Source organism: Leiobunum rupestre, chromosome 7 (assembly GCF_980474605.1).
Source record: "Leiobunum rupestre chromosome 7, qqLeiRupe1.1.hap1, whole genome shotgun sequence".
In the NCBI taxonomy this organism is placed as follows: Eukaryota; Metazoa; Arthropoda; class Arachnida; order Opiliones; family Sclerosomatidae; genus Leiobunum; species Leiobunum rupestre.
Genome location: NC_143390.1, coordinates 20,117,852 through 20,129,389, shown reverse-complemented (window position 1 = coordinate 20,129,389; position 11,538 = coordinate 20,117,852).

Here is an 11,538-nt window from a genome sequence, read left to right as displayed (position 1 = left end):
ATAAGATAAAATTGTGTTTTTTCGGTCACTCTCCCTTTAATTGATGTTGGTCGGAGGGGGCGGAAATTAACGGCACTGCGTGCACGTCAAAGATTGGAATCGAATGATATCAAATTGTGTTTTTTCGGTACTTCTCCCTTTAAGGGGGTTGGTTGGAGGGGGCGGAAATTAACGGCACTGCGTGCGTGTCAAAGATTTCTATCGAATAAGATCATATTGTGTTTTTTCGGTCATTCTCCCTTTAAGGGGGTTGGTCGGAGGGGGCGGAAATTAACGACAGGGCCTGCGCGTCAAAGAGATCTATCGAATGAGATCAAATTGTGTTTTTTCGGTCACTCTCTATTAAAGGGGGTTGGTCGGAGGGGCGGAAATTAACGGTACTGCGTGCGCGTCAAAGAGTGCAATCGAATGAGATCAAATTGTGTTTTTTCGGTCACTCTCCCTTTAAGGGGGTTGGTCGGAGGGGCGGAAATTAACGGTACTGCGTGCGCGTCAAAGAGTGAAATCGAATGAGATCAAATTGTGTTTATTCGGTACTTCTCCCTTTAAGGGGGTTGGTCGAAGGGGGCGTAAATTAACGACACTGCGTGCGCGTCAGAGGTCTATCGAATAAGATCAAATTCTGTTTTTTCAGTCACTTTCCCTTTAAGGGGGGTTGGTCGGAGGGGGCGGAAATTAACGACATGGCGTGCGCGTCGAAGAGATCTATCAAATGAGATCAAATTGTGTTTTTTTCGGTCACTCTCCCTTTAAGGGGGTTGGTCGGAGGGGCCGGAAATTAACGACACTGCGTGCGTGTCAAAGATTTCTATCGAATAAGATCATATTGTGTTTTTTCGGTCATTCTTCCTTTAAGGGGGTTGGTCGGAGGGGGCGGAAATTAACGACAGGGCCTGCGCGTCAAAGAGATCTATCGAATGATATCAAATTGTGTTTTTTCGGTACTTCTCCCTTTAAGGGGGTTGGTTGGAGGGGGCGGAAATTAACGGCACTGCGTGCGTGTCAAAGATTTCTATCGAATAAGATCATATTGTGTTTTTTCGGTCATTCTCCCTTTAAGGGGGTTGGTCGGAGGGGGCGGAAATTAACGACAGGGCCTGCGCGTCAAAGAGATCTATCGAATGAGATAAAATTGTGTTTTTTCGGTCACTCTCCCTTAAAGGGGGTTGGTCGTAGGGGCGGAAATTAACGGTACTGCGTGCGCGTCAAAGAGTGCAATCGAATGAGATCAAATTGTGTTTTTTCGGTCACTCTCCCTTTAAGGGGGTTGGTCGGAGGGGCGGAAATTAACGGCACTTCGTTCACGTCAAAGATTACAATCGAATGAGACAAAATTGTGTTTTTTTCGGTCACTCTCCCTTTAAGGGGGTTGGTCGGAGGGGGCGTAAATTAACGGCACTGCTTGCGTGTCAAAGAGGTCTATCGAATAAGATAAAATTGTGTTTTTTCGGTCACTCTCCCTTTAATTGATGTTGGTCGGAGGGGGCGGAAATTAACGGCACTGCGTGCACGTCAAAGATTGGAATCGAATGATATCAAATTGTGTTTTTTCGGTACTTCTCCCTTTAAGGGGGTTGGTTGGAGGGGGCGGAAATTAACGGCACTGCGTGCGTGTCAAAGATTTCTATCGAATAAGATCATATTGTGTTTTTTCGGTCATTCTCCCTTTAAGGGGGTTGGTCGGAGGGGGCGGAAATTAACGACAGGGCCTGCGCGTCAAAGAGATCTATCGAATGAGATCAAATTGTGTTTTTTCGGTCACTCTCTATTAAAGGGGGTTGGTCGGAGGGGCGGAAATTAACGGTACTGCGTGCGCGTCAAAGAGTGCAATCGAATGAGATCAAATTGTGTTTTTTCGGTCACTCTCCCTTTAAGGGGGTTGGTCGGAGGGGCGGAAATTAACGGCACTTCGTTCACGTCAAAGATTACAATCGAATGAGACAAAATTGTGTTTTTTCGGTCACTCTCCCTTTAAGGGGGTTGGTCGGAGGGGGCGGAAATTAACGGTACTGCGTGCGCGTCAAAGAGTGCAATCGAATGAGATCAAATTGTGTTTTTTCGGTCACTCTCCCTTTAAGGAGTTGGTCGGAGGGGGCGTAAATTAACGGCACTGCTTGCGTGTCAAAGAGGTCTATCGAATAAGATAAAATTGTGTTTTTTCGGTCACTCTCCCTTTAAGGGGGGTTGGTCGGAGGGGGCGGAAATTAACGGCACTGCGTGCACGTCAAAGATTGGAATCGAATGATATCAAATTGTGTTTTTTCGATCATTCTCCCTTTAAGGGGGTTGGTCGGAGGTGGCGGAAATTAACGACAGGGCCTGCGCGTCAAAGAGATCTATCGAATGAGATCAAATTGTGTTTTTTCGGTCACTCTCCCTTAAAGGGGGTTGGTCGGAGGGGCGGAAATTAACGGTACTGCGTGCGCGTCAAAGAGTGCAATCGAATGAGATCAAATTGTGTTTTTTCGGTCACTCTCCCTTTAAGGGGGTTGGTCGGAGGGGCGGAAATTAACGGCACTGCGTTCACGTCAAAGATTACAATCGAATGAGACAAAATTGTGTTTTTTCGGTAACTCTCCCTTTAAGGGGGTTGGTCAAAGGGGGCGGAAATTAACGGTACTGCTTGCGCGTCAAAGAGGTCTATCGAATAAGATCAAATTGAGTTTTTTCGGTCACTCTCCCTTTAAGGGGGGTTGGTTGGAGGGGGCTGAAATTAACGAAACTGCGTGAGCGTCAAAAAGATCTATCGAATAAGATCAAATTGTGTTTTTTCGGTCACCCTCCCTTTAAGGGGGTTGGCATTAGGGGGCGGAAATTAACGACACTGTGTGTGCGTCAAAGATATCTATCGAATAAGATCAAATTGTATTTTTTCGTTCACTCTCCCTTTAAGGGGGTTGGTCGGAGGGGGCGGAAATTAACGGCACTGCGTGCACGTCAAAGATTGCAATCGAATAAGATCAAATTGTGTTTTTTCGGTCACTCTCCCTTTAAGGGGGTTGGTCAGAGGGGGCGGAAATTAACGACTCTGCGTGCGCGTCAAAGATATCTATCGAATGAGATCAAATTGTGTTTTTTTTTGGTCACTCTTGCTTTAAGGGGGTTGGTCGGAGGGGGCGGAAATTAACGACACTTCGTGCGCGTCAAAGAGATCTATCAAATAAGATCAAATTGTGTTTTTTCGGTCACTCTCTCAGTAAGGGGGTTGGTCGAAGGGAGCGGAAATTAACGACACTGCGTGCGCGTCAAAGAGATCTATCGAATGAGATCAAATAGTGTTTTTTTGGTCACTCTTGCTTTAAGGGGGTTGGTCGGAGGGGGCGGAAATTAACGACACTTCGTGCGCGTCAAAGAGATCTATCGATAAGATCAAATTGTGTTTTTTCGGTCACTCTCTCAGTAAGGGGGTTGGTCGGAGGGGGCGGAAATTAATGACACTGCGTGCGCGTCAGAGAGTGCAATCGAATGAGATCAAATTGTGTTTTTTCGGTCACTCTCTCTCTTTAACGGGGTTGGTCGGAGGGGGCGGAAATTAACTGCACTGCGTGCGCGTGAAAGAGGTCTATCGAATAAGATCAAATTGTGTTTTTTCGGTCACTCTTCCTTTAAGGGGGTTGGTCGGAGGGGGCGGAAATTAACGGTACTGCGTGCGCGTCAAAGAGTGCAATCGAATGAGATCAAATTGTGTTTTAAGGGGGATGGTCAGAGGGGACGGAAATTGACGGTACTGCGTGCGCGTCAAAGAGTGCAATCGAATGAGATCAAATTGTGTTTTTTTGGTCACTCTCCCTTTAAGGGTGTTGGTCGGAGGGGGCGGAAATTAACGACACTGCGTGCGCGTCAAAGAGATCGATCGAATGAGATAAAATTGTGTTTTTTTCGGTCACTCTCCCTTTAAGGGGGTTGGTCGGAGGGGGCGGAAATTAACGGTACTGCGTGCGCGTCAAAGAGTGCAATCGAATGAGATCAAATTGTGTTTTTTCGGTCACTCTCCCTTTAAGGGGTTGGTCGGAGGGGTGGATTTTAACGACACTGCGTGCGCGTCAAAGAGATCTATCGAATGAGATCAAATTGTGTTTTTTCGGTCACTCTCCCTTTAAGGGGGAATGGTCGGAGGAAGCGGAAATTAACGGCACTGCGTGCACGTCAAAGATTGCAATCGAATGAGATCAAATTGTGTTTTAAGGGGGTCGGTCGGAGGGGGCAGAAATTAACGGTACTGCGTGCGCGTCAAAGAGTGAAATCGAATGAGATCAAATTGTGTTTATTCGGTACTTCTCCCTTTAAGGGGGTTGGTCGAAGGGGGCGTAAATTAACGACACTGCGTGCGCGTCAGAGGTCCATCGAATAAGATCAAATTCTGTTTTTTCAGTCACTTTCCCTTTAAGGGGGGTTGGTCGGAGGGGGCGAAAATTAATGACATGGCGTGCGCGTCGAAGAGATCTATCAAATGAGATCAAATTGTGTTTTTTTCGGTCACTCTCCCTTTAAGGGGGTTGGTCGGAGGGGCCGGAAATTAACGACACTGCGTGCGTGTCAAAGATTTCTATCGAATAAGATCATATTGTGTTTTTTCGGTCATTCTCCCTTAAAGGGGGTTGGTCGGAGGGGGCGGAAATTAACGACAGGGCCTGCGCGTCAAAGAGATCTATCGAATGAGATCAAATTGTGTTTTTTCGGTCACTCTCCCTTTAAGGGGGTTGGTCGGCGGGGGCGTAAATTAACGACACTGCGTGCGCGTCAAAGAGGTCTATCGAATAAGATCAAATTGTGTTTTTTCGGTCACTCTCCCTTTAAGGGGGTTGGTCAGAGGGGGCGGAAATTACCGACACTGCGTGCGCGTCAAAGAGATCTATCGAATGAGATCAAATTGTGTTTTTTCGTTCACTCTCCCTTTAAGGGGGTTGGTCGGAGGGGGCGGAAATTAACGGCACTGCGTGCACGTCAAAGAGTGCAATCGAATGAGATCAAATTGTGTTTTTTCGGTCACTCTCCCTTTAAGGGGGTTGGTCGGAGGGGCGGAAATTAACGGCACTGCGTGCGCATCAAAGAGATCTATCGAATGAGATAAAAATTGTGTTTTTCGGTCACTCTCCCTTTAAGGGGGTTGGTCGGAGGGGGCGGAAATTAACGGTACTGCGTGCGCGTCAAAGAGTGCAATCGAATGAGATCAAATTGTGTTTTTTCGGTCACTCTCCCTTTAAGGGGTTGGTCGGAGGGGTGGATTTTAACGACACTGCGTGCGCGTCAAAGAGATCTATCGAATTAGATCAAATTGTGTTTTTTCGGTCACTCTCCCTTTAAGGGGGAATGGTCGGAGGAGGCGGAAATTAACGGCACTGCGTGCACGTCAAAGATTGCAATCGAATGAGATCAAATTGTGTTTTAAGGGGGTCGGTCGGAGGGGGCAGAAATTAACGGTACTGCGTGCGCGTCAAAGAGTGAAATCGAATGAGATCAAATTGTGTTTATTCGGTACTTCTCCCTTTAAGGGGGTTGGTCGAAGGGGGTGTAAATTAACGACACTGCGTGCGCGTCAGAGGTCTATCGAATAAGATCAAATTCTGTTTTTTCAGTCACTTTCCCTTTAAGGGGGGTTGGTCGGAGGGGGCGGAAATTAACGACATGGCGTGCGCGTCGAAGAGATCTATCAAATGAGATCAAATTGTGTTTTTTTCGGTCACTCTCCCTTTAAGGGGGTTGGTCGGAGGGGCCGGAAATTAACGACACTGCGTGCGTGTCAAAGATTTCTATCGAATAAGATCATATTGTGTTTTTTCGGTCATTCTCCCTTTAAGGGGGTTGGTCGGAGGGGGCGGTAATTAACGACAGGGCCTGCGCGTCAAAGAGATCTATCGAATGAGATCAAATTGTGTTTTTTCGGTCACTCTCCCTTTAAGGGGGTTGGTCGGCGGGGGCGTAAATTAACGACACTGCGTGCGCGTCAAAGAGGTCTATCGAATAAGATCAAATTGTGTTTTTTCGGTCACTCTCCCTTTAAGGGGGTTGGTCAGAGGGGGCGGAAATTACCGACACTGCGTGCGCGTCAAAGAGATCTATCGAATGAGATCAACATGTGTTTTTTTGGTCACTCTCCCTTTAAGGGGGTTGGTCGGACGGGGCGGAAATAAACGACACTTCGTGCGCGTCAAAGAGGAGTATTGAATGAGATCAAACTGTGTTTTTTCGGTCACTCTCCCTTTAAGGGGGTTGGTCAGAGGGGGCGGAAATTACCGACACTGCGTGCGCGTCAAAGAGATCTATCGAATGAGATCAAATTGTGTTTTTTCGTTCACTCTCCCTTTAAGGGGGTTGGTCGGAGGGGGCGGAAATTAACGGCACTGCGTGCACGTCAAAGAGTGCAATCGAATGAGATCAAATTGTGTTTTTTCGGTCACTCTCCCTTTAAGGGGGTTGGTCGGAGGGGCGGAAATTAACGGCACTGCGTGCGCATCAAAGAGATCTATCGAATGAGATAAAAATTGTGTTTTTCGGTCACTCTCCCTTTAAGGGGGTTGGTCGGAGGGGGCGGAAATTAACGGTACTGCGTGCGCGTCAAAGAGTGCAATCGAATGAGATCAAATTGTGTTTTTTCGGTCACTCTCCCTTTAAGGGGTTGGTCGGAGGGGTGGATTTTAACGACACTGCGTGCGCGTCAAAGAGATCTATCGAATTAGATCAAATTGTGTTTTTTCGGTCACTCTCCCTTTAAGGGGGAATGGTCGGAGGAGGCGGAAAATAACGGCACTGCGTGCACGTCAAAGATTGCAATCGAATGAGATCAAATTGTGTTTTAAGGGGGTCGGTCGGAGGGGGCAGAAATTAACGGTACTGCGTGCGCGTCAAAGAGTGAAATCGAATGAGATCAAATTGTGTTTATTCGGTACTTCTCCCTTTAAGGGGGTTGGTCGAAGGGGGTGTAAATTAACGACACTGCGTGCGCGTCAGAGGTCTATCGAATAAGATCAAATTCTGTTTTTTCAGTCACTTTCCCTTTAAGGGGGGTTGGTCGGAGGGGGCGGAAATTAACGACATGGCGTGCGCGTCGAAGAGATCTATCAAATGAGATCAAATTGTGTTTTTTTCGGTCACTCTCCCTTTAAGGGGGTTGGTCGGAGGGGCCGGAAATTAACGACACTGCGTGCGTGTCAAAGATTTCTATCGAATAAGATCATATTGTGTTTTTTCGGTCATTCTCCCTTTAAGGGGGTTGGTCGGAGGGGGCGGTAATTAACGACAGGGCCTGCGCGTCAAAGAGATCTATCGAATGAGATCAAATTGTGTTTTTTCGGTCACTCTCCCTTTAAGGGGGTTGGTCGGCGGGGGCGAAAATTAACGACACTGCGTGCGCGTCAAAGAGGTCTATCGAATAAGATCAAATTGTGTTTTTTCGGTCACTCTCCCTTTAAGGGGGTTGGTCAGAGGGGGCGGAAATTACCGACACTGCGTGCGCGTCAAAGAGATCTATCGAATGAGATCAAATTGTGTTTTTTCGTTCACTCTCCCTTTAAGGGGGTTGGTCGGAGGGGGCGGAAATTAACGGCACTGCGTGCACGTCAAAGAGTGCAATCGAATGAGATCAAATTGTGTTTTTTCGGTCACTCTCCCTTTAAGGGGGTTGGTCGGAGGGGCGGAAATTAACGGCACTGCGTGCGCATCAAAGAGATCTATCGAATGAGATAAAAATTGTGTTTTTCGGTCACTCTCCCTTTAAGGGGGTTGGTCGGAGGGGGCGGAAATTAACGACATGGCGTGCGCGTCGAAGAGATCTATCAAATGAGATCAAATTGTGTTTTTTTCGGTCACTCTCCCTTTAAGGGGGTTGGTCGGAGGGGCCGGAAATTAACGACACTGCGTGCGTGTCAAAGATTTCTATCGAATAAGATCATATTGTGTTTTTTCGGTCATTCTCCCTTTAAGGGGGTTGGTCGGAGGGGGCGGTAATTAACGACAGGGCCTGCGCGTCAAAGAGATCTATCGAATGAGATCAAATTGTGTTTTTTCGGTCACTCTCCCTTTAAGGGGGTTGGTCGGACGGGGCGGAAATAAACGACACTTCGTGCGCGTCAAAGAGGAGTATTGAATGAGATCAAACTGTGTTTTTTCGGTCACTCTCCCTTTAAGGGGGTTGGTCAGAGGGGGCGGAAATTACCGACACTGCGTGCGCGTCAAAGAGATCTATCGAATGAGATCAAATTGTGTTTTTTCGTTCACTCTCCCTTTAAGGGGGTTGGTCGGAGGGGGCGGAAATTAACGGCACTGCGTGCACGTCAAAGAGTGCAATCGAATGAGATCAAATTGTGTTTTTTCGGTCACTCTCCCTTTAAGGGGGTTGGTCGGAGGGGCGGAAATTAACGGCACTGCGTGCGCATCAAAGAGATCTATCGAATGAGATAAAAATTGTGTTTTTCGGTCACTCTCCCTTTAAGGGGGTTGGTCGGAGGGGGCGGAAATTAACGGTACTGCGTGCGCGTCAAAGAGTGCAATCGAATGAGATCAAATTGTGTTTTTTCGGTCACTCTCCCTTTAAGGGGTTGGTCGGAGGGGTGGATTTTAACGACACTGCGTGCGCGTCAAAGAGATCTATCGAATTAGATCAAATTGTGTTTTTTCGGTCACTCTCCCTTTAAGGGGGAATGGTCGGAGGAGGCGGAAATTAACGGCACTGCGTGCACGTCAAAGATTGCAATCGAATGAGATCAAATTGTGTTTTAAGGGGGTCGGTCGGAGGGGGCAGAAATTAACGGTACTGCGTGCGCGTCAAAGAGTGAAATCGAATGAGATCAAATTGTGTTTATTCGGTACTTCTCCCTTTAAGGGGGTTGGTCGAAGGGGGTGTAAATTAACGACACTGCGTGCGCGTCAGAGGTCTATCGAATAAGATCAAATTCTGTTTTTTCAGTCACTGTCCCTTTAAGGGGGGTTGGTCGGAGGGGGCGGAAATTAACGACATGGCGTGCGCGTCGAAGAGATCTATCAAATGAGATCAAATTGTGTTTTTTTCGGTCACTCTCCCTTTAAGGGGGTTGGTCGGAGGGGCCGGAAATTAACGACACTGCGTGCGTGTCAAAGATTTCTATCGAATAAGATCATATTGTGTTTTTTCGGTCATTCTCCCTTTAAGGGGGTTGGTCGGAGGGGGCGGTAATTAACGACAGGGCCTGCGCGTCAAAGAGATCTATCGAATGAGATCAAATTGTGTTTTTTCGGTCACTCTCCCTTTAAGGGGGTTGGTCGGCGGGGGCGTAAATTAACGACACTGCGTGCGCGTCAAAGAGGTCTATCGAATAAGATCAAATTGTGTTTTTTCGGTCACTCTCCCTTTAAGGGGGTTGGTCAGAGGGGGCGGAAATTACCGACACTGCGTGCGCGTCAAAAAGATCTATCGAATGAGATCAACATGTGTTTTTTTGGTCACTCTCCCTTTAAGGGGGTTGGTCGGACGGGGCGGAAATAAACGACACTTCGTGCGCGTCAAAGAGGAGTATTGAATGAGATCAAACTGTGTTTTTTCGGTCACTCTCCCTTAAAGGGGGTTGGTCAGAGGGGGCGGAAATTACCGACACTGCGTGCGCGTCAAAGAGATCTATCGAATGAGATCAAATTGTGTTTTTTCGTTCACTCTCCCTTTAAGGGGGTTGGTCGGAGGGGGCGGAAATTAACGGCACTGCGTGCACGTCAAAGAGTGCAATCGAATGAGATCAAATTGTGTTTTTTCCGTCACTCTCCCTTTAAGGGGGTTGGTCGGAGGGGCGGAAATTAACGGCACTGCGTGCGCATCAAAGAGATCTATCGAATGAGATAAAAATTGTGTTTTTCGGTCACTCTCCCTTTAAGGGGGTTGGTCGGAGGGGGCGGAAATTTACGGTACTGCGTGCGCGTCAAAGAGTGCAATCGAATGAGATCAAATTGTGTTTTTTCGGTCACTCTCCCTTTAAGGGGTTGGTCGGAGGGGTGGATTTTAACGACACTGCGTGCGCGTCAAAGAGATCTATCGAATGAGATCAAATTGTGTTTTTTCGGTCACTCTCCCTTTAAGGGGGAATGGTCGGAGGAGGCGGAAATTAACGGCACTGCGTGCACGTCAAAGATTGCAATCGAATGAGATCAAATTGTGTTTTAAGGGGGTCGGTCGGAGGGGGCAGAAATTAACGGTACTGCGTGCGCGTCAAAGAGTGAAATCGAATGAGATCAAATTGTGTTTATTCGGTACTTCTCCCTTTAAGGGGGTTGGTCGAAGGGGGCGTAAATTAACGACACTGCGTGCGCGTCAGAGGTCTATCGAATAAGATCAAATTCTGTTTTTTCAGTCACTTTCCCTTTAAGGGGGGTTGGTCGGAGGGGGCGGAAATTAACGACATGGCGTGCGCGTCGAAGAGATCTATCAAATGAGATCAAATTGTGTTTTTTTCGGTCACTCTCCCTTTAAGGTGGTTGGTCGGAGGGGCCGGAAATTAACGACACTGTGTGTGCGTCAAAGATATCTATCGAATAAGATCAAATTGTATTTTTTCGTTCACTCTCCCTTTAAGGGGGTTGGTCGAAGGGAGCGGAAATTAACGACACTGCGTGCGCGTCAAAGAGATCTATCGAATGAGATCAAATAGTGTTTTTTTGGTCACTCTTGCTTTAAGGGGGTTGGTCGGAGGGGGCGGAAATTAACGACACTTCGTGCGCGTCAAAGAGATCTATCGATAAGATCAAATTGTGTTTTTTCGGTCACTCTCTCAGTAAGGGGGTTGGTCGGAGGGGGCGGAAATTAATGACACTGCGTGCGCGTCAGAGAGTGCAATCGAATGAGATCAAATTGTGTTTTTTCGGTCACTCTCTCTTTAACGGGGTTGGTCGGAGGGGGCGGAAATTAACTGCACTGCGTGCGCGTGAAAGAGGTCTATCGAATAAGATCAAATTGTGTTTTTTCGGTCACTCTCCCTTTAAGGGGGTTGGTCGGAGGGGGCGGAAATTAACGGTACTGCGTGCGCGTCAAAGAGTGCAATCGAATGAGATCAAATTGTGTTTTAAGGGGGATGGTCAGAGGGGACGGAAATTGACGGTACTGCGTGCGCGTCAAAGAGTGCAATCGAATGAGATCAAATTGTGTTTTTTAGGTCACTCTCCCTTTAAGGGTGTTGGTCGGAGGGGGCGGAAATTAACGACACTGCGTGCGCGTCAAAGAGATCGATCGAATGAGATAAAATTGTGTTTTTTTCGGTCACTCTCCCTTTAAGGGGGTTAGCCGGAGGGGGCGGAAATTAACGACACTGCGTGCGCATCAAAGAGATCTATCGAATGAGATAAAAATTGTGTTTTTCGGTCACTCTCCCTTTAAGGGGGTTGGTCGGAGGGGGCGGAAATTAACGGTACTGCGTGCGCGTCAAAGAGTGCAATCGAATGAGATCAAATTGTGTTTTTTCGGTCACTCTCCCTTTAAGGGGGAATGGTCGGAGGAGGCGGAAATTAACGGCACTGCGTGCGCGTCAAAGAGATCTATCGAATGAGATCAAATTGTGTTTTTTCGGTCACTCTCCCTTTAAGGGG